The 24476-nt window shown below is 35.8% G+C and overlaps 2 long non-coding RNA genes and 1 other non-coding gene across 4 annotated transcripts; 1 reads left to right on the top strand and 2 right to left on the bottom strand.

The window, feature by feature from the left end:
• Positions 1 to 11587: 11587 nt before the first annotated feature.
• Positions 11588 to 23591, bottom strand: LOC134200226 (uncharacterized). Of its 2 annotated transcripts, XR_009975048.1 has the most exons (4): positions 23240 to 23591; positions 17858 to 17916; positions 14529 to 14627; positions 11588 to 11737 (listed from the first exon to the last, which is right to left on the bottom strand). It is a non-coding gene; the product is annotated as an uncharacterized LOC134200226 (long non-coding RNA). The 2 variants fall into 2 exon arrangements; XR_009975049.1 differs by lacking the exons at positions 14529 to 14627; positions 17858 to 17916; positions 23240 to 23591 and adding an exon at positions 13101 to 13875 and having other exon boundaries at positions 11588 to 13026.
• Positions 20695 to 21505, top strand: LOC134200228 (uncharacterized). Its single transcript, XR_009975051.1, has 2 exons — positions 20695 to 20858; positions 21154 to 21505. It is a non-coding gene; the product is annotated as an uncharacterized LOC134200228 (long non-coding RNA).
• Mir279a (microRNA mir-279a) lies at positions 23310 to 23394 on the bottom strand. The gene has a single exon (NR_107245.1). It is a non-coding gene; the product is annotated as a microRNA mir-279a (primary transcript).
• Positions 23592 to 24476: the final 885 nt, after the last annotated feature.

The raw sequence follows: 24476 nt of genomic DNA, 5'->3' as shown, positions 1-24476 counted from the left end.
AGAAGCTGAAGTCGTAAATTTTTAGTATCAACTAGCTGACCCGGTAGATTTCGTAGTGCCTCAATCGATAAATAAAAGACCTAAACTTTTGTTTAAAATAAACTTAAAACAAACAAAAGGAGTCCGTCCGACGGAGGACACATCAAAGGAAAAACAAAATTACTATTCTTATAAGACCTTCTCTGGACTTCCACAAATCATTCCAGACCAAAATTAGCCAAATCGGTCCAGCCGTTCTCGAGTTTTAGCGAGACTAACGATCAGCAATTCATTTTTATATATATAGATAGATTTAGTCACAAATTAGTCACGGATTCAAAAAACATAGTGATCAGCATAATACCCCGCGTGAGCACCCCGCGTGACGGCCGGGGGCCAGAGGGAAGTCAATAACACTTGGCTGTGACAACGGCGGCGGCGATACGCACCGTGCCCCGCAACTGTTACGAAACTACAAAATTGTCGCTTGCATTACGTACGTACCTACACAAGTACTGTGTGAACGAAATAAATGCTTCGGTTTGATGCCGTTTCTTGGGACGTGATGCATTGTGAAAGAATTCCGCGCTCTTGCATTATTCCTTTTGTTTGCGACACAGCAAGTTGAAACACCGTTTAGATTGCTTGACTTAAATGCAATGCCAACGGACTGGAGCTGGGAGAGATAATAACGAAAAACATACAAAATTGTGTCAAGCCAATATTGTTTTGTTCTTACCTTTGAATGTAGGCGAACATGCCGATGTTATTATTTGACTAGTTACCGATAAGTGAGCTATATAAAACTTCATTTGAAGATGACACGTCATCAGGCGTTCAGGAAACTCAGTGAAGGGAAATTTGTTCCAGAGCCCAGTAGTTATTAGAAAAACAAAGTATGGGGAGATTGCTTCGTTGACTGATAAAACAAAAATGACGGGAATTATTACGTAACCTTTAATATGAATTAGGTTCTGTATAAATTAAGATACCACAGTTTTATTGGTATATCTTCTTTCTATTATATTCTTCTTTATTTGAATGTTATTCAAATATTCCATTCACATGAACTTTCAACTTCTCTTTCATAACACAAGGAAATCATTGCTTACGTTGTGGTGCTTGGGTGTTCAGTGAGCTCGCACAGGTAGCTACCGTCAGCGTGCTCGTTTCTTCCACAAAGCAGTCATCCGTTCAGGCTTAAAAAGTGTTTGACACTTAAAAAATAGGTATGTCTCAAGACTGGGAACGTCATTCAAGAAGTTGATATCTACATACATATGCTTCGGTAAACATTAATGGAAAAAATCAGTAAATATACATAATAATATATGAAGACATGAGTGGATGAAGGGGATATGATACAATTTGTTAATTTTGGGAAAACGGGCAACAAACTTTTGTCACCTGTACTTTTTTCGTAGGTACATAACTCCGTCGTCACATGCAAATAGCATTTAAATCCGCCATTTTAAGGTCTAATATGGTTTACAGGCACATAACACCTTCAATCAATGTAAAACCTCAAAAATCTTAAAAATGGTACATAGCCTCTTCATCCACTCATGTCTTCATACATATAAATATTTTTTAATCGTAATGTAAGTGATATCGCCGACCTAAATAGTGTGTTATTTACTTTGATCTAAACGATAGTATAATTACTATTGTATATTGAGTAATTGTTTGTAAAATGGAGCATGCGTACGTAGACCACCCTCGCCCGTTCACCAATTAATACGTTCAATTGAATATCTAGTACACAGACAGATAATGTAAGCGTTTGTCCTTTGCCGCAACATTAGCCGCCCTTTGAGCAACATAAATTCCTATACAGCCTCAACATTATTACTATATTGCCATAGTAGATCAAGACTTTAAAGATTAAAGTGCATGGTCCCACCTTTTCTATTAAATATTCAAGGTAATCTTACAAGGTACTCTTCGTATTTTGAATGTATCAGTTTGTATACCTACTTGAAAATACCTATCTTCTATGTTTATCCTCTATGCGTTCCAAAACTATTTGGTCCGATTATGATGAATCTTCGAGCAATTGGTGTTGGAACTTTAGCGAATGTTTCCGACACTAAACGATAGTTGACGCGTGAGTAGCTAGTTCCAACTCAGCGATTTTTTTCATACAATTATTTTATGCTTTGTTTTCCATAGAAATATTAAGAATTTTATAGGCTAAAAAGATTTCAAAGTATTGATGCTCAGATAAAAAAAAAACTTTTTTGCACCTTACTTTTCCAGATACTTACATTTAATCTTCCTTAATCGGATTTTAGTACTACTAACCGACCTCCTCGAGTTCCCAATAAAGTGTCACCCGTCAGTACAATCACTACATAGTATAAAACAAAGTCGCTTACTCTGTCCCTATATCCCTATGTATGCTTAAATCTTTAAAACTAAGCAACGGATTTTGATGTGTTTTTTTTTTTTAAATAGATAGAGTGATTGAAGAGGAAGGTTTATATGTATAATAACATCCATTAAATAGTAGAGAAATCAATAATAAATTACAGTTTCCGAAGCGAAGCAAGGGCGGGTCGCTAGTATACTCCAATGTGTATTTATTTTTTGAACGAAAAACATGTTAATTCTGAAAAAGACGCGTGGCTTCTCGTTTTAGCTCGTTCAACCAGAAAAACGTGTCGTTTCAATTCTCACTTGGACACTTCGCCATTAGACCATATTAACAATTAGTATGGAATTCATCAAACTTCCTGTTGCGATTTTGAAGAGATTCTATTTGTAATAGTCGTGTTAGATTTGAACAAATATGATCGAAGAATCACAGGTTTGAGCCCTGCGAGCTCACCTACTTGTTAAGCTACGCAGACATAGCCTCTCAAGGATCAAAATAGACAGAAAAAAAATCGAAGAGTCAATAAAAAATATAGATAGACTCCGAAAAGGCTAGACTTATTTCGATGAACATTTTAGGAAATCTTCAGATAGGCAGTGACTTGGCTCTACCCCTGGCATTACTGATGTCCATGAGCGACGGTAACCACTTACCGTCAGGTGAGCCGTGTGCTCGTCTGCTTAAAAGGAAATTTTAAAAAAATGGCCTAGCGGTCGATTCTACAAAGCTCTAGTATCTATTGAATCAAAATAGGAGGAAATATAAACTGGAGAACTTTAATATCAACTAGGGAGAACAGTGTACCAGACCAAGAGTGCCATAAATATAAGTAAAAATAAGTGCAACTCGTTATAGAAACGACCAGGTTACTAGAACAGATAGAAAAAAAAGCTCATTAAGACTATTGACTAATGACTCTAAGCGCTCTGAACTGAACTTTGTTTGCTTATGTGCTGTGTGTCGTGCAGATTTTCTGTAAGATATTTCCTAATTTGTTGGTAGGACCGAAGGATGGAAGGTGAGTCCGTGCAGGTAGGTACCACCACCCTGCCTGTTTCTGCCGTGAAGCAGTAATGCGTTTCGGTTTGAAGGGCGGGGCAGCCGCTGTAACTATACTTGAGACCTTAGAACTTATATCTCAAGCTGGGTGGCGCATTTACGTTATAGATGTCTATGGGCTCCAGTAACCACTTAACACCACGTGGGCTGTGAGCTCGTCCACCCATCTAAGCAATAAAAAAAATATTCTAGGACACGGGTTCTCCTGTAGCTTCTTATAATCAAAACGCTGAATCAAACAAAACATTCCCTTTCTTTCGAATGTAGGTATATTTGAAGCTAACATTCAATACAAGAGACACTGTAGGTACTAGTATTCCCAGGTAATTACAGTTTTAAAAGAATATTATATGTATGTTGTAATCAAAACACAACTTACATGCTATAATCAAGACACAATACTTCTATTCATAAGTAATTCCAGTTTTAAAAGGAATTCTGTATGTCATAATCGAGAACGTTTTTATATAAAAGGGCCAACAAAGAAACCAGCTATTTTTTTCTTTGTGTATCTACCGATGTTTTTTTAAGTGGCTATTAATGAGCTTCATTGCTATGAATTAAGAAAATACGGAAATATTTCTTGTACTACTTACTTATTAAGAAAAATGTCAATAATGCATCAAAACAAGAAAACAATTTTGAACCATATATGTTTAGTAATTAAAATAGAATTTCGTTCAGTGATATAATACGATACGCAAATTTTGATGTTCTAACTTCTTTCATTAATTGCAAAGCTCAAAATGCCAGAGGGTCTATTAAAAAAAAAAAACCATAACAGTTTAAACATCCAAATGTTTGATTTGACGCACCTAAAATATCAGTAACTACGTATCAAGTTTGGTACAAAATAGACAGGTGCTGTAAATGCTGTCTTCAAGGTGGCAACAGCTAATTGTGCGAATGAAACGATACTTTGAATCTAAATGACTGTCACCGGACATTGTGTCCCACTTAACAAATTAACAGTGAGTTGGATAACTGGCATATTATTATGTCCTTCTATCATTACGTGTCGTAGTTTAAGACTGGAGTTGCTAGACGAATAATTATTATTTGCTTGAATAACATTTAATAAGCTTCATAAATGATGATTCTTCATCCGATATATTTGGGTAAATATACATATTTTTTGGGAATTTTGAAGGGTTTTTTTTTATTTTCGCACAATAAAACAATGATTTTGCCAGCAGAATATATTGAGGCCTTGGCTTGAATGAAACATGTATATTATTTAGTTTTTCCAATCGATAATATTTAATTAAATACATAATAAATATGTGCATCACGATTGTATTTGAAAAATAATAGTTTAAGAAAACCAACAAAAATCGCTTTTATAGAAAATCCAACTATAAATAGAAAATAAATTTTAATAAATTTGAATTAAAAATAGTGTAAGAAAAAATGACTTTATTGTAAAAAAGCGTGGGGTGCATGGTATAAGTAATTATGAATATTTTATAAACCGATATGAGTAGAAGGGTTATTTTGATAATATCCTGAAAAGCACCCCACGTTTTTTTACAATAAAATCATTTTTTCTTACAATATTTTTAATTCAAATTTATTGAAATTTATTTTCTATTTTTTAGTTGGATTTTCTATAAAGGCGTATTTTGTTAGTTTTTTTAAACTATTATTTATTTATCATTTTTTAGTTGAATTTCAATTTTTTTTTTTTTTTAAATATTGTATTGTCATCGGTCCTTAATAAGTATACCAAATTTCGAGTTAATCCGACGTTTTGAAGGGGGTCAAAATCATGTTCAAAGATTCCGTTACATACATACGTCTGAAGCTAATAAAAACGTATTAAAAAGAAAAAAGCTATAACTTTGGTATTTTATTAGATTGAAATTAGCAAAGAATATTATACCAAATATAGATGTTAAATCAAACGAAGTGTGAATGAACTATGAGCTCCGTAACGTTCTGTATCGAGTGCGAGTGTTTAATCACGATATGATATCCTGAACTGAATGCTTGTTGAAAACAGCAAAATGATCGCTCCGAATACTAGGGTTGGCTTCACGAGGAAAATATTAACGTAAAACTAGAATGATATATATATTGAGGAAAATAACACAAGTATAAGCTAACAAATGAAACTAATTGTCTGGACGGTTTTTATTAAACCGATTTGCTAATATTGCTCTAAATTTGCAGTAGATATCCACACTAATAAAATCGAGTTCAAATTTTTTTGACGGGAAATGCTGTCTGAAAACGGATTTCTTTGCATAAGGTTATAATTGAAGAACATGTCTCGATTCCAAAAACGAGGTTTGGCCGATGTTTGCGGAGAGTACTGAGCGGTAGGTAAACACTCGTCATCATTTAGACATAAGGGTAAAAAGAAACTCATGCTGCTATTTCCATAAGTCTTTATTTAGTCGTTACATAAAATTATTAATTGAATAGCAGTTTCATTAAAAACATTCGAACTGCCAGCCCTAGTCTAGGTATCAACCCGCGCATGTTGTGCTCGGTACTCACGCACATGACCTGTAGTGTGGCATTACACGATGCTACACACGTACAAAACCAAGTGTGAAACATACACCTACTCGTAAACGAACTGTGTTTTGCACGTTTTCAATGAATCGACTCCTTCGTTTGTCCACCATCTGAGACGGGTGTGCTTCGTGTGAGTTTTTTAACTTCTCGATCGCATAAAAGTTAACTCAAATTTGTATGGAGTTGGAACAACGCCCCTAGCGGCAAACGTAAGCAAACGTTCCAACTCCATACAAATTTGAGTTAACTATGTATTACGCAACTCGTCATAGTTCTCGTAGGACCCGTCGCTTCCGACAAAGGGCTCGGCGAGTAAATTAACCCACAGACACAGCCCACTGAGTTTCTCGCCGGATCTTCTCAGTGGGTTGCGTTCGATCCAGTGGTAGATTCTGAGAAGCACGGCTCTTGCTAGGGTTCGTGTTAGCAACATCGTCAGGCTTGAGCCCCGTCAGCTCACCTACTAGTCCAGCGACGCTGACGTGGTCTCTCTAGACCATCAGCTTAAGTAGGAAAAAAAATGTATAACGCGATGGAGAAGTAAAAAAAACAGGCACTGAGCACTGGGATTCTGTCCATTCTGCTTATTGATAGAACTCGAAACATTTTATAAGACAACTGAACTAATCACTATCAAAAAGAAAAGATTACATTCCTTTTAAAATGGCACTCGACTTCAGTAACACTTGATACGGGCGCTCTTCATGGTTAAACAGTTTCCTTGTTAAAGTCCAATATAAAATATATTTTTATTGCCGTGGACAAAAGTAAATATAGGTAAAGACGCCCGATGAACTTACTCTGACTCTATCGTCAAGCTATGTAATCTAGTGCTAACTTCTTGGTAATTTCTTCAGCGAAGTAGTAATGTGTTCCAGTGCATATAGCCAACATACAATATAATTGAGAATTCGACCTCATGTCTCAGTGGCTGACAGCATTCACGCCGTGACGTCTATAGTTTCCTACCATTAAACACCCGGGCTTCAAGCTGGTTTATATAAAACAACACATTTCTTGTTTCTAGTCCCAGGATACGGTCCAACTGATTCATATTCGTAGCTAAAGTTTTTTTTTTATACATATGGTCATCTAGACATAAACTAGAATTCCCTGTACCTACAAGGGGATCGAATCCACGACCCTCGGCCCAGAAAACAGGAGCACTAATTACTACGTCATATAGTCACGTAAATATACAGTTATAACGTCAATGAGCCCACCCAGTTTGACGTTTGTGTTTGACAGGTCGAAAATGCCTCAATTGACGCCGTATTCCATTGTATGATCTTACATAATAAATGGTAGCGAGAATTCGGATTATTAAACCAGCAGTCATTATGACCCACCTGAATCGGCATTGAGTTACTAATTATTTAACTACTCAACGTAGGCAATGGGACGGAAGATACTGGTATATTACAGTCTGTCTATTTTCTGTATAACGCATCAAAATTTTTCGGCACTGGACTTTCTCGCGAAACCTACTCAGAATATGAATTGTTTTTAATTGTATGCCTGTTTTTTATTCATACTTTCCGTATAATTATTTGGATTCAGCAAAATGAATTAATACTTTACTATCTCCCCAATTTTCTATTACTATTTTGAACAACGATGGGCGGACGCGTTCTATGTTTATTCCGAAGCAGTTTTACATAGCGCACACCCTCATAATTTTATGGATATTAAGGTAAAGGGAGCAAAAAATATCTTGGAAATTAATTAATTTACTGGTAGATGGTAGGACCTCTTGTGAGTCCGCGCGGGTAGGTACCACCACCCTGTCTATTTCTGCCATGAAGGAGTAATGCGTTTCTGTTTGAAGGGTGGGGCAGCCGTTGTAACTATACTTGAGACCTTAGAACTTATATCTCAAGGTGGGTGGCGCATTTACGTTGTAGATGTCTATGGGCTTCAGTAACCACTTAAGGCGCATTTACGTTCTAAATACCTATCTATGGGCTCCAATAACCACTTAACACCAGGTGGGCTGTGAGCACGTCCACCCATCTAAGCAATAAAAAAATAACTTATTGCCTGGCTAAAGGTAGCTGCTAGCTCTGTCTGTCGCTCAGGTTTTCAAGCTCAAACCATTGAACCAGTTTTTCACGAATTTCAGTATAGAAAAAGTTTAAGCCGTAAAGAAGAATATGGCTTCGATTCTTTCCGGTTTCACCTTTGCGTAAAGAACGGGTCTTCGACCACGTAATGTAAAGTGTAGTCCGCGCAGGCGAAGCCACTAACGAGAGGCTAGTAAGTTTCTAAAGTAAAAGAGGCAGATTATAGTTCCTCAACGGAAGCTATTATGCAAATACTACTCATTACTTAACTAAGTAACATATTTCATCGATTATTAATATTATTTTAGTACACAATAAATTTTATTACGCGTCACATTATCATACACTGTTTGGTGGAAGAACAGCCGTTATTTATAGTTTAATGAAGCTATATCCGACACTAAAGCTTCCATCAGTTAATAACGTAAGTGTTCCAAGTATAGTAACCGGCAAACTTCTTGAGCAAATGACCTTGACTGCGCAGAACCGAATTTTAGATCACTTTGGTGGTGAGGGTGAGGCGCGACGGCAGGGGAAATCGTATCGAGCGCTTTATTGGTAGATCAGTCGAACCTTGCGCCCCGCACCGCGCCCTCATTCCGCTTGCTCCCAAAAGTACGCTTGCGTACAGTGGAAAGTCTATCGTTATTAATCGTTAAGTTATTTGTTATAATTACTTGTGGACTTTGTTGCCATTGCTATTTGTTGAGTGTTTGTTGATTTTTTATAAAACATACACTATGCCGCGACAAACTGGTGTAGGTACTATTCAAAAGAAAGGGTAGAAAAATTGTGTACGACGTATATTGCTTCATTATAAAACAGGGGAAGAATGATATGGAAAAATTAAAACAGACTTTGAAGTCGTCGTGGCCTAAAGGATAAGACGTCCGGTGCATTCGTGTTGAAGCGATGCACCGGTGTTCAAATCCCGCAGGCGGGTACCAATTTTTCTAATGAAATACGTACTCAACAAATGTTCACGATTGACTTCCACGGTGAAGGAATGACATCGTGTAATAAAAATCAAACCCGCAAAATTATAATTTGCGTAATCACTGGTGGTAGGACCTCTTGGGAGTCCGCACGGGTAGGTACCACCACCCCGCCTATTTCCGCCGTGAAGCAGTAATGCGTTTCGGTTCGAAGGGTGGGGTAGCCGTTGTAACTATACTGAGACCTCAGAACTTATATCTCATGGTGGGTGGCGCATTTACGTTGTAGATGTCTATGGGCTCCAGTAACCACTTAACACCAGGTGGGCTGTGAGCTCGTCCACCCATTTAAGCAATAAAAAAAAAAAAAAAAATAAAATAAAAAAAATAAAAAAAAAAAGACTTCGGAAGTAACAAAACCATCAGTGAGTACTGTTAGGTGCATTATTATTAAGGAAGCTAAAGGCTCTGGCTTGCTCGCCGTGTTTCGGACTCCGGGTAATAAAAGATCAGGGAAGAAGAAAGTTACCGGAATGGATAATTTCGTTCAATCTGTAATAAAAAGATGTAATCATAATAACTACATAACAAGCAGCGAAACTCCGTACCGTAGAAAGGCTTCAAAAATTTAAAGAAGATATACATTTTAATGGCTTGGAATGAAGTTTACGACGAATTATGAAAGAGCTAGGCTTCCGATGGAAAAAAAAACCAGAAAATAATCGGAAGCTGGTAATTGAAAAGAGTAACATTCGATTACTACGAATCGAATATCTTCAAAAAATAATTAATTATACACAAAAAAGAAGACCGAATCGACCGAGTTGTAAACTACACCGATGAGCCCTATGTCGACTAATCACGATGATAGCGACTCGGGTGATGAAAACAGTGATGATGATGATGGTCAAGATTATGATAACGAAAAAAAAATTACAAATACCAGCTTCGCTTCAACTGAACCAAGACCTGGCAACAGCTCTAGTTTTGACTTAATTTAAGATTAAATTAAAGATTAAATTATTACAATTATTAACCTCTGTGTTTTGTTGATGTTCTAATAAATATATAAATAAATACATATGTTGATTTTAATAATTTAATAGCATTATGACGCAGAGTAAGTAATTTTTTTGCACGTGAGTGTACCATGCGCGAACTTACCCCCACTACGTCAACAAATGCTCAAGAAGTTTGCCGGCTATTATAACCGTTTACTCGTGCGATATGCGGGTAGTTATTAATCTTTAGTGTACCGTCGAAACATTCAATATTGAAAAGGTTCACTGAATCGTAATTTATGTTATGATCTTTTAAAATAGTTATCGAAGAAGCTTCATGTTTCATAGCTTTATATGACAATTTATTGCCGAAGCTGTCTATTCTTCGGCCTGACTTCTCAAGGTGTTACTATCATTATGTATTTCCGTCACCAAACAGGCTTGACCTATAAAAAAGGTAATTTGAGTTATTACTGGTGGCAGAACATTTTGTGAGCCAGCCCGGGTCAAAGTTGCTAGTCGATTTCATGCTTTTTTTTTAAGAGTCTAAGAGCCAAAATTTCAATGCAACTGAAACTGCAAGCCTTGAACTGGGTAGCGGCATCCTTTGTTGCAATAAATTTAAACATCTTCTTTTCCCAATTCCCAAAGTACTATTCTCACCCGGTTCCCAATATTGGGTACCCAATACCACATCCCACTTTACGTACAAACAAAGAAAATTAAGATATAAAAAGTGGTTATTGCGGTAAAACGAAGTCGGGTGCTGTGATTGCGGTACAGTGCACGAAGGACTGCACCAGCGCGCACCCAACCAGCCTCGTAATGACTGCTCAGACGCCATTAAATCTCATTACCTCCCAGTCACGTACCGCGGACAGAAATGGATTTGTCTTTGCGAAAATAATGATTGAAGATTACAGGGAGCCTTCGAGTAAATTAGATTCGAATGCGCGTAAACAGGATTCAGAGATCCGTACGCAGTTGAGCGATGCGTTGGTAAATGACAATTGTCTTTAAGCTTTCGCGACTATCTTCACTATTATTAAACTTAAGTATATCTTATACCCTTGATTATAAGGCTTGCAGTGGCGCCGAAATATCGAACACTCATTAAACGTAATTAGTGTTAGGACGTCTTGTGACTAGCTCGGGTATGCACTATGACCCTGCCTATTTCTGCCGTAAAGTAGTAATGTTGATGTCTAAGAGCTGCGGCAGCACTTGCAACTAGACGGGCCACAAGTCCACACATTTCAACTCTCTGTTGAGACTCAAGAGCTCAGAATTTATAGTAAATTTTATATTTATAATACGACAACAATTTAAAATAAATAATAATTTATAAATAATAAAAATTATAAAATGTATATAAATTTAACGTTTAAGCTTTTAACGGAAATATAAAGTTTTTTTTAATTTTAATTATTTTCTAATTTTATCTATTTTTAAGTTTTACTTTTATTTGGTTTCATTTCATTCAGTAAACACGTAATATGTATAGTCGAAATCTAACTTTCTATAAATTAATAAATATCTAATTAATAACAAAATGTACAAATAATGCAAAATAAATAACAGGAAAATCGACGAAAATAAAGTCCAAAATCCGTGACACAGTGCCAAAAAATGTTGTAAATAAAAAATGCGTCTGTTAAATTATTTATTCTTTTTATACATTATATTAATAAAATAAACATTGACATTAATTAAATTTAACTAGTCCGATGTAGGGTCTGTGTGATCCGGTTTTCCACGGCATCCACTAATTAATATGTAGCAAGTAGCACAGGGATGTACCTAGAGACAGGGGTGAAAAATATATAATCATACAACACATATAAATATAAAATTCATGTTTAACAACCTCAAATTAAAATTTCTATGCATGTTCATACTTACATTTCGTCAAACCTAACTCCTCAAGTATCTTTAATTATAAATATGTTTCTGTTACAATATTTTATTTTTATTTTAAATCCTGTCTGCATTAAAACGAATTAAGTCACAAATTTTTAAATAAAACTTCAGTCAGCTATGTCGTTGCAGCAGCTCATTGCCTAAGCTGACTTCAAAACATAATTCTAATTTAATCGTCAACTATATAACACTAAAATTGGAACTAAAACTAAACAACTAAAAAAAGATATTACATTGCTCAATCCAATCTTCATCAAATTTTCATCTGTATTTATCATTCAGTTCAACAATTCTACAGCTACTTTCTAAAAAACTACCTTACGACAAATAGTTCAAAGATTTGTAAACGTCTCAAGCTGACACAGATAAAGATGTTGCTGAATAATCAAACTTTCACCGTCTTATTAAAGTCGTATAGTGCATCAAACCGCAGATTAGACAATTTCATTACGCAAATAACGCAGTTGAAACCGAATAAGCTGTACGCAGCTATGACTCTTGTGATATTCGATAATTGAAAACTTAGTGGAAAACGTTGTACAAAACAAACACAATGACCAAACGTGATGAATATGAATCATCGTGTTTCGATTGTGAGTTGCGTAAAGCATACTTACTTACCTATAGTTACCACGTGCACAAAGGCCACGATAATTACATGATTCAGGTCTGCTTTGAGAACTTAGACGTGAATAATTTTAAATCCAAGTTCATTTATGTCAACTTACATATGTTTTGAGCCGTCACGATTATTCTAATAAAAAATAAAATACACTTATGTGCTCTTGAAAAATATGGATGCAAATTACATGGATTGAAATGGAAAAAAATAATATACCTTTCTAAAATAATATCAAGTCTAAAAATATCACAACGTTCAAGAAATCTAAGCACTACAATACAAGCTAAAAGAAGTAACGGAATAATGTAAAAAAAAACTGAATTTAAAATTTCTATTTATTATTCGTGGCAAAATGGTTTGAAGCAAAACGGTACTTCATTATACATTTTTAAAGAAGTTAAATTAAAAACGTTGTCACGTTTATGATAAATCAAATCGACTTTTTGGCGGGAACAAGAAGAGTGAAGTTATGTAAATTTTGTTAGTTTAGAGTTTCTTCGGGTCCAAACTTCTATATAATAATGGTGGTTTATTAACTATTCAGCATCTGTAAAAGTGCACAAATGTAGAAAAATGGAAAAGTCGCAGCACATGACTAAGTAGTCGTAGCAGGCTTCTTACAAAAGTTCCACTGAGGTCTCAATAAATAACCATCATTTTCTAAGACTTAATTTCCGCCTATCTAAACTCGTTTTATTTAATATAATTTCAATTGATTAAAGTCCCAAATAAACTCAACTTCAATCAACTTAACCTCATTTCATCCAATATCAATTTTTGCTCTATTTCATTTTTCATATGACAGAAACTATAAAAGGTTGGGCTGTACAGTGTGAAACCTTAGCATTTCCAGTTGGCAAAATAGTACTACTACCACAAATCTAATCATACCGCCTTTATCAAAGTTTTCTTTTAGGGTTAAAAAGCTCAGCAAAGGATATAAGGTACATGTCGGCGTTAAGCCAGGGTTTTCACACATAAGTTCTTTTACAATGAAAGTACAATACAATTCTATAAAACTTTAACTTGTTTACAACAAAAAGCCACGCCTGAGTTATTCAGTGGTTTTTACACAATTAGCCATTTTGTGATTGATGGTTATAGCAACTACAACTTCTTTTATACAAACAAATGTAATTACTGCGAAACAATTCACAAAATATAGCTTAATATTCACAATACATATTTTAGTGATTTTTACATGACTGACATTTAATTTATTTTACAGGAATTACTTATAAGTAATATTAACTAACATTTTTATTATCCAGTCTAATAATAAATGGCGCCAACAACATCATTGCATAACAATTACAATACTTAATTATTACTGTTAATTATAATATAAATTATTATCAATATTTATGCTTTATTCATATTTAATTATTTATAGTCATTTGTGTTTTTAAACAATAATATAAACATTAAACATATTCTGAACATTTTCACATCAAAACAGTGTCTGCTAATTATTAAATATGGTAGAATAACAGTTTCATCTTGCTAATAATAAATAAATATTAACATAGAATAAACTAAACTATATAATATTATTATGTTAATTATTGCCAATAGTGGCGTTTGCGCCCATATACATTAATTAACCAAAACAGCTTTTTGAAGCAGGTTGTATGTACCTAAGCGTCGTGTCGTTAACGGTCCATGGACGAGAGATGACAATATGCTGTAATAATAATATTAGCAAATCAAATCTCGTTCACATATCGAGAGGTATTTGGTTTAAGCGGCATTTCCCTTAATACGCGACATTTATCTTTATAATTAATGGTCTGTTTTATTTGAAATTAGCATCAACAATTTCATGTTTTTTTATCAAACTTCAATTATGTTTACACCATTCAAATAGCTGAAGAAATGTTTGTCATAATATTTTTTCCAAACTATAAACTTTAAATGGCTCACCTGTAAAGCTTTAAAAATGTTGCTGAAACCAAATAGTCTTTCAACCCTTGATAAGTAATTATGGAAAACAAACAAATAATAAACTTCTGGTTCTGAAATCTTATGCTTTTGTAAAAATCTCCTTACTGATTACAAACCAATCCTTTTTTCGACGCGTCGCATCCTTCGTTTGCAGAGAGAAACAGCATTGCAAAATTGAAACATCGAATCGAGGTGATCGCCCCGCTGACGCACAGTGGGTCGATACTATGATTTGAGTGACTTAGGGACCAACTTGGTTTTTTAACAAATTTTTTTACGTAGATAGATAGAGCTCGTTAATCTCAATAATAATTGTTTGAGGAAAAAATTACAAAAACTTTATAGTTTGGTCAGAAAAATGTGTTTTGTGATTTTTTTGTATGGAGCGGGTCACATTAAATTAAATTCCTGCGAAGTACCGTGAGGTCCCGCTTTGAAACTTTATTTTTCTTACACCTTGTCTAGTCTACTATCATTTGATGCTATGAACATGTGCATAAAGTTGCAACTCTGCCAAATAAATGGATCGAAAAAAATGAATAAATACATAGAGTAAAAACCTTTATTTTTATTTTCGTAAGTCCTTTTAAGTTAAATTTGATATGGATTAGTAAGTACAAGCACGCAACGATACCCATAATTACATAATACCTAACAAAAATACATTTAGTAGGTCTTAATTAATCAATCTCTCTAAGTATTATATATTTTGTTTCACCATTCGATCTTTAGATCAGAAGACAAAAGAAGATTGTGTAAAATATCCTCATTAGTCGGCAGTCTACTTATCTTTCTAAAATAACAACTCTCTGTATATTTCCGAAAATCTTTATTGCGAGCTTCCGCTGCCTCTTCCGACAGTTTACCTATAGGAATGGCACGAAAGGCAAAGCTTTTTATTATTGTATATCACTACCATGTGCCAACAATTTATGGATACTGGAAGGCATATAATACTAGGGATATAAATTAATATACAATTCTGCAGTATATCTACAAAACTCGGAAAAATTGGAAAGGTCCACGCGCTCTCCAGATGCAACAGTCTGAAGAATCACGTGAAACCTCTCTATTAAATCTTTACGTATTCCTGTTATGCGGGCTGTTCCTTCTGCATTCCTGAAAAATCTTCTGGCAGTATTGCCATCATTGGTTGTTCCTGCTTCTTGCTTGACAACATCTATAAGTAAACCGTATTCCTTTTTAAACGCTTAAGGTATAGCGCTCTTTCTGATTGATATTTTTTCTTAGTCATCGCCCCTTGCAACTCCATTTCTTGAAGTCCAAACGAAAAGACGCAAACAAAAAAATGTCATTTAAAAAATAATCTCACAGGAAACTACATAGGATGAAAAAATTGTGAAGTAATAAAATTATATTTACCGATATGAAGTAAGCACTCCATGCGTCTTATCCAGGCATGTAAAGATGGCATTCCATACTGGAATATTCCTTCATTATTTTCTCTTTGATAAGCAAGTGACTCCAAAAAAGTCTGACGGTTTTGCTTTGCAAATATCACAGACAGCAGAAAATGTTTCTGACAAATATGAGTTTATTTTGCCGTCTATCATCGTCATGTGCAATTGATGCTTAACTTCAACTTGTTTGATTTTTGATGGCTGAAGTCTTTCTATTTCTTCTGTTATGCTAGCTTTTATAATTGCCACTGTTGACTGCGTTTCTTTTATAAATTTAAACATTATTGGACGGCAACAAAAAGTTGATGAGGGTAGGTCGTTTTCCCAAACAATTGTTCCATCAAATTTCTGAAGCCTTATAGGAACTAGACTGGTCAAGAAAATAGATGAATCATCAAACTCTGTTTCAGTCTTTTGTTTATAATTACTTTGACCTGGGGCTCTATCAAAGCCTATTTGCTTATAAGCAGTAACTCTCTTGCCGAGTCGAAATCCGAAGTAATCACATTTAAAAGCCTATATACCGCCAAGCTTAGTAATGCTTGCATTTTAATAGCAGCTCTTTCTTCATTAATAACTACCTCGTCTTTCCCTGGATAACATTTGGTCTTTTCTTGCTTAATTTTGTATTAAGAAGGGTATAAATCGGACCCATTTTCATTTGCTGCTTCTCTTAGATTTATATACTGCCACTTACTTAATTTAAGTGAAACTAATAGTGCCTTATCGGGAGAATATGTACTACTTTTCACTTTACTTGTACTTAAACACTCCTTAACTTTTTCTAGATCTTCGGGGTGATTTGACAAATGGTTCATTATTTCTCCTACATCTTCATTTCCAGTGTTTCTCAAACTAGCAACTGTAGTAGCTTTCATTTAATCCGGGGTTAACGAAAGCGATTGGTAAATTTGTTCAATGTGCCTGGATCCCAATTCTTCAAAAGGTTTTCGAGGTGTAAAAGTAGATGTCGAGGCTTCTGTAGTACATTAGAGCGTGGTACATTTTCAACATCTTCAGTATTAGAAATCTCGAGCCTTTCGTGTACAGTGTTGATATCTTCAGGTATCATGCCTTCGGGCCAGTTTGTTGCACATTCGAACTAATCACATTTTTTTCTTATAAACTGTGCTAACATGCGACTACTTCGTTTCCATATTGCACTTATATTTGAACAAAAGTGCGTACAGAATTTTTGGGGCTCAACACTTTTCTCTTCGGTCACGTTCATTTGATTTTGTAGGAATTGAAAGTTTTTTATTATCAGACAGCGACTGTAGTTGCTCTCTTAAAATCATAAATAATCCTAAATTGTTAATAAAATTATCCATTATAACGGAAAAAGGAAGATCACGACGACAATCACAAGATGTTAGTAGTAGTACGAATAAACGAACAATAGTTAGTATATAATAAATATGGTCACTTTATACTTCCAGAGAGACAAAAATGTGTACTATATTTTCTACTACCCAGTATTGGCTGCTTAACTAATTATCCTCAGTAACTAATGTTAACTATCCTAATAATTACAGAGATTGATTAATTAGAGACCTACTAAATGTATTTTTGTTAGGTATTATGTAATTATGGGTATTGTTGCGTGCTTGTACTTACTAATCCATATCAAATTTAACTTAAAAGCACTTACGAAAATAAAAATAAAGGTTTTTATTCTATGTATTTATTCATTTTTTTCGATCCATTTATTTGGCAGAGTTGCAACTTTATGCACATGTTCATAGCACCAAATGATAGTAGACTAGACAAGGTGTAAGAAAAATAAAGTTTCAAAGCGGGACCTCACGGTACTTAGCAGGAATTTAATTTAATGTGACCCGCTCCATACAAAAAAATCATAAAATACATTTTTCTGACCAAACTATAAAGTTTTTGTAATTTTTGCCCAAAACAATTATTATTGAGATTAACGAGCTCTATCTATCTACGTGAAGAAAAATCTTAAAAAACAAAGTTGGTCCCTAAGTCACTAAAATCATAGTATCGACCCACTGTGTGACGGTGACTTATACGTTGACGTTGGCGACGACCCCGTTGCTTTTAGCTCTTTCCTTTAAATGTAAACAAAATTTGATCAAGATTAATTTAGTCCCGAAATAATAGGAATTACCTCACATTTATTGTACCAAGAACATTATTAAATCAAGATTTGTGCAAGTCGTAGATGGGTAATTCCCAATTATTAAAAATTTCCTGTAAGATCGTGGAAGCCGTAAAGTATTTGATATGTTTCGAAATGACATAATAACGATTTACAATCACCTTACTTTTGGATTGAGTTGAATGTCCCCTAGAATATAAAAGTGTAATTTTTGCTTTCGCAAACAGACGCGCACACGATCCACCTGATGGGGAGTGGTTACCGTCGCTCATGGACGTCAGCAATGGGGTCACAGCCAAGTCGCTGCCTACCGCTGTGTACACTCCGTAAATCTTTCGTGAAGAAGGACTTGTCATAATACTCGGGAAACCTCGTAGAGGGCAATCCAGTGCCAAATGGTACGTGGCAAAAAAATCTTTGGAAACGCACTGTGAAAGAAGCTGCTGTGAAAGAAGCTGTGATAGTAGTGCTGGACTTTACTCCGAAGGCGGGAGGTGTGATGGTAAAAAGGAGATCAAGAGATGATCTCGATCAATTCCTCAGAGCACTTCCCATGTTAGAATTAATGACCTTACCTTTACCTTACCTTTCTATACATAACGTGCACCATTTTCGTGCATACTTTCCGTGTTGTTTATATGTTTTGAAATTTACATAATACATATTACATTTTACTATCATTTATTTCACACAAAATTGTTTAGTTGTTGGAACATCACTAACAAATTACAATGCCATCGGTTCGTCGGCGAGTGAGGGCCGTTATTACAACTAATTGGCGACAATCAAGCAAGCTACTTACTGCTTTTGTGACGCAGAATTTCTCGTCGCAATTTTTTATTCACATTGCGTTAATACTTTAGACAGTAGTTGGTACTATATTCTTTTCATTTTTAACAATAAAATAAAAACTAAAACATGTACAAATTTTTATGTCGATATATCGCGATGTATTGCGTTCGTTAGCATACATAATTTTGTTGAATTGCAACTTTAAAAGTTCAATAAAACCTAACCACGGGTTTCCTTGTATTGAATAACAGCGAAGTGGGCATTTTACTACCTACCTCTTTATTTATTTTTGCATTCATTCGGAATGAATCATAATCAAACGTTTGCACAATTTGACATTTCCTGCGAACGAACGCATAATATGTCTTCTCACCGTGTTCACAAAATGACGTTTCAACAGCGTTTAAATCTGTCTTATAGTTTGGGTTTACATTTTTAAAACTTCTTGAATGACGTCATCACTTTTTGGGAACAATAAAATATGGATCTGGCATTATATGGATATTAATACGTTGAATCTTTAACATCAGTAGTTAATAGCCCACTGAGTTTCTCGCCGGATCTTCTCAGTGGGTCGCGTTTCCGATCCGGTGGTAGATTCTGCGAAGTACTGCTTTTGCTAGGACCAGTGTTAGCAACACTCCGGTTTGAGCCCCGTGAGCTCACATACATGTTAGGGCGAAGCTGACATAGCCTGTCAAGGCTATCAGCATAGGTAGGGGGAAAAAAGTAGGTAATTTGACAAAGGATCTAACGTTCAATATGAAACTTGATGAGAACAATTTGATATATCACTTAATTCTAAAAAAAAAATTTGAAGTCGGTACCGGTGTTCTCGCAGACAGATACTAATTTTTCTATAGATATAGGTACATAACTGATTTAGTGTATATCACATCAAGTAAAAATCAAACTCGCAAAATTTGAAATTGCGTTTGTAATACCTATTGCCGCCGCGTTCCGGGTACCGGAATAACACTTCCAACCAAGTCGCGTCGCCGTGAGCTGTTCACCCATCTATGTGATAATAAAAGATAAATTCGTTTCCGGACGTGCAACCTTCATCATCAAGCTAGTCATCTGAGAGACAGTTCGGTTACGGTTATTTTTGAATTTATTACCGACTGCACCCTCGCCCTTAATTTTCTCCACTATTTCAACCCAAAGCTATTTATAGTCACCTTTACTTTTTAAACTTACGTATAGCACACATTTAAGACCTATGAATGCTTCGCTTTGAACAGGGTTTTTGGTGGTTAGTTATTCATTTTAACGACAGGTTTGATGAGAATTGATGCTTAATTTAACCAAATCTCATCGACCCCAAATGTACCTAATTAATGAAAATGCGATAAATGCAACAGTAGCAGATATTAATTTGGAACAGAACTATTTATTTCATGAAAGTCGGAGGTCATGAAGATGTTATCGTCATTTAAAAACTTTTGGAATAAAAGGTTTACTTTTAGATCGTAAAAAATTCATAGCAATTAATAATGTTTTATTTGAAGTACTTTATTTATTAAGTTTTCAGGCTCAAAACACTGAACAGATTTTGAAGAAAACTATTAGACCTACGAAAGATTAAAGACTGTATTTGATCCCACTCCTCACGCCCGCGCTGTATAAAGTGTAATCCAAATATGAAAATTCATGTAAAAAGCTACCTGTAAAATAAATTTAAGCTAACAATAGTAGGTATATTACGCACCGAGGGCGAAAAGTAGGACATTCACGGCCGCGAATTGTTTTTGGGGATGTTCTACTTTACTCCCTAGGTGATTACGATTTTTTTTTCAACCGGGATGAAAAGTTCGCTTTTAGTCCCTGGCACGCGGGACAAAAGTACCCAATTCTCACCGGGAGCCAAACTTTTCATCCCGGGGGAAAAAAATAATATTATAATTCTCATTGACAGCAATTGAAAAGTATTCGAATTTCAATTATTTCTAAACGGTTTACGTTTTGTTACAACTCATTTAATGAAATAGTTTTGTAACAAAAATGCTTTATTACAAAATACAAATGATGAAAACAAATTTCTCGAGCACTGATTTAATTCTTGCACCGTGCATATCGACTAGTGCGGCAACCATCTGCGTATGTACCTTGCAATGCGTTCACCGTGAAAGTTATGGCTAATCAGTAGTCATCGGAACGGTTATTTGTGAGCCTTTGTTTTCCCTGCCCGTGCACGACGGTGTGAGCGTTCTGCTAATGTGTTAAACAAAGGAAGCTTACGTTAGGTCGGTTGGCTCCCTCGACCCTCGGTTCGCACGGTCTAATGCAAACGCGGAAGCGTCACGTTTACACGCTAAAAACAACCTCGTTGCGAGCACGAATATGAATGCCATAACTTCATGGGAAAGAACATCATTTATACTATTTGTTTTAGATACGAGAAGCAAGTGCGAATATTCAAGATAAAATAGGCAATATGCCGGCAACAGAATTATTCTTACAACATTAGATCAGCAACTCGAAACGCCTGAACTCAAGCAATATTGGTCACCGACGCGACAAATCAAAACTCATCCAATATATGTACTAGCAAAGAGCAAGATAATGTTAATTAGTATATTAATCACCTAAACATTGGAACGTAATGACTGTAGTAGCTATAACAAACGGTAGACAACAATTGATTCAAGTTTACCAGTTCCAGCAAGCGTTGAAAAACAACAGTCATTCCCAACTCCAACTGAGTTCGTTTTAGGAAAACAATAAAATTAAATTGTTAATTGAAATGCCTACTTATTTTTGTTTGTCATATTTTCCTCAATAATGATCGTGTAATTTAATAGATGTACTCACGGGTGGCTACATCAAGTTTTATGCTTTTACATTAGCAAACAGTAAAATTATAACATGTTGAATTTAAACTAAACACAGCCTAACAAAACGGATATGAATAATGAGTGTTAGGAGAACAAAGCTTGCGGAAAATTTAGACATTAAAAGTTATAACTAAAATGTTTAAATATGATTTTATATTTTTATTAAAAGCGGCCATGTGAAACGATTAATGTTTCTAATTTTCCGTGCCACTACTCACTTTTAACGACGCGACAGAACGCAAAGTAATCTTTTACACATTTTTTTTGTAGAGCGCGGCGTCATTCTTTACCTGGGCATGTTACCTGGACCAACAGACTCACTACCCGGAACACTATTAAATAACTCCGCGAGGCATAACAACACGTACAAATAACACAAAATCGACTCATGATGGACAGAGTATAATTTACTCGGTGAATACTTATGTAAAATTGCTTTTGTCGGAAATATTTGAGGTTTCCGAGGTCTCAATGTCAAGAGTGATTGTGTTATAATATTTAAATAGGATTTTAGTGTATTCATATTGTATTTAGGTATGTGTTACTCTGTAAAAAATATGGAAATTACTTCGAATGTAACGGACTAAGCGGCCGACAAGCGAGATTAATTGCTTTTTTTTGTATTCGAAGAAGTAATAAAGGAAAAATGAACTTCTAAAAGGATATTGGCTGAGCAATTTAAACAAGTAACAGTAAATACTTTGGAATAAATAGATTGAGTACACTTTAAAATAAGTTTGTAACAATTTGTACTCTTATTAACTAAAATTGTACCACGTGGTTTATTTCGTGTCTGCTTTCGAGAAAACGTATTAACTGCAAAATTGCTATCTTTTTCTTTAAATTACTGTTTACTTGATGTTTCGGAAAAAGTTAAGATTTACCTTTTTGCTTTGTTTTTCAGATTCTACTATTCTACGTGTTTTCATGTATTTTATTTACTTGTTTAATCGTGAATTGTTGATAAATTAAATTCGTGTCTACGAGTTTATTTGCGTGTAAGCATAGTTGGATATGCAACTTTCTGAGCAAAACTTTTCTTTCAGTCTAAATTATATGCAGAGAAAACTACTGGTACAAAAGCTTCTTCAACTCTTAAGGATAGAAAACTAGTAACTGGTACTGCAAGTTTACATCCGCAAAACAATAACGAGGCTTGTAGTAAGTATGCTCCTGAGAAAACAGTAAATGATTATGTCGGGGCTGACGGCACGGAGCAGTCGGTGGGGAGAAGGTTGTCGGCCCCGGCCCGTGACGTCATCGCACTGACCACTCCGGGACCGCCACAATGGCCTTTCTCAGAAGGAGCAGATGCGTCCGTGCAGCTATCTGCCTCGCCCCTCGTCCCTCGTTCGCTCACCCCGCCCGCACGCGATACTTATTTTTTAAGGATCCGATAATCATAAAAACGAATTCTTCGAACTTAAACGCTTGTTTCATAGATTATACCGTGGATCGACTGGACAATCCAAAAAAACTTTGTTCCCTACATTTGGACGGATGAAAAACGATCGCAAAAACTGGCCACGACAAGCAAGAGATAAATGGCGCGAAGTGTATCTAAACGATGATTTCCGAGGCACGCTACGGACAGGGCCCGGCCAGGTGAGGACGCCTTTCCACCTCGCGACGGATCCCACGTACCTCGAGCGGTGCGCCGCCGATCCTGCACTTTCCCACGAAGACTTCTCTCGATTTCTCTCGGCGACGAACCTCGCAACTTCCATGGATGAGTGTGGATCTAGTCATGGTGTAAATAAACATGCACTAAACCTCCACTCATCGAAAGAAATTGACGTCTCCGCTGATTACTACGCCGTCCCTTCGAACCACTGCACGCACTGATCGTCTTCGACGTCACGCCGGAGCACCGAATCGTTCGCGGGCACGTTGTCGAGTAATTACTCGAGCCGAGTCTGGTGCCGCGCAAACCGAACACTCCGCTCGCTCGTTACGAAATAAACGGTCGAGATTTAAAATCTGTGAACGTGGAGTCGTGGCCGGAGCGCGCGGGGTTGGCAGACCGCGGACCAATGGCGGCCGTGTTTCGACGTGGAGGGGCGCTGTGCGATCCTATCTCGTCGGCGTGAACGTTATTTTCTTTCCTACTCCCCCGATCGTGCGTCCGACCGGCGCGGCGTCGTCTCGCGGCGGAAGTGAAACGTTCGCGCGCGTAAACTGCACGCTGCCGTCACACCCGTCCCACCGCACGGCGCGCACCTGACGACCGCCATCGTCTAATGAATGAAACCGACGACTCTGCCGGACTACCGCAACACGTCGCGTTGTAAATTAAATCAGATAACATGCTCATACTAATTTTATTCGGAAACCGTTCTTTGCCTTCAACGAATTTACATTCGAAAAGTTCTAATATAGTTAACGATACGCATACAGGAAAACTTGACATATCGATGGCTTGCTAAGCGTCACTTAATATTTGTATAGAAATACACGATGAGAGTTAAGGACTTCTTTAGGATTAAGGACTAATTATGGACTAATTAAGGACTTACTTTTTAAGTCAATTAAGAATCAAATTCGAAAATATTTTAAAAACTTGAGCATTTCTGTTGCATAACAACCAATCAAGTGATGGCCGAGATGCCTGTTTTGACTAACACACAAGCAACATAATCTCATTACACTTGATTTATGTTGTTTGATCCTACAACTAGCTCCATCTATTGTTACTCATAGAAAGTTAATATTAGTAAGTTACAACAATCCAAACTCGTACACATTTGCAGTCACTTAATTGTGTAAATCGTAAACTAAAAAAAATCACAGTACTTGAACGCTATCAAAATTAATTTACAAAGAGCAAGTTTGTTAAAGTTTAAAAAAAAAAAATTGTCATAAATTCAATGCTTATAAAAAT

Source organism: Bombyx mori, chromosome 15, assembly GCF_030269925.1.
Source record: "Bombyx mori chromosome 15, ASM3026992v2".
NCBI classification, from domain to species: domain Eukaryota; kingdom Metazoa; phylum Arthropoda; class Insecta; order Lepidoptera; family Bombycidae; genus Bombyx; species Bombyx mori.
This window is presented reverse-complemented; position numbering and strand designations above follow the sequence as displayed.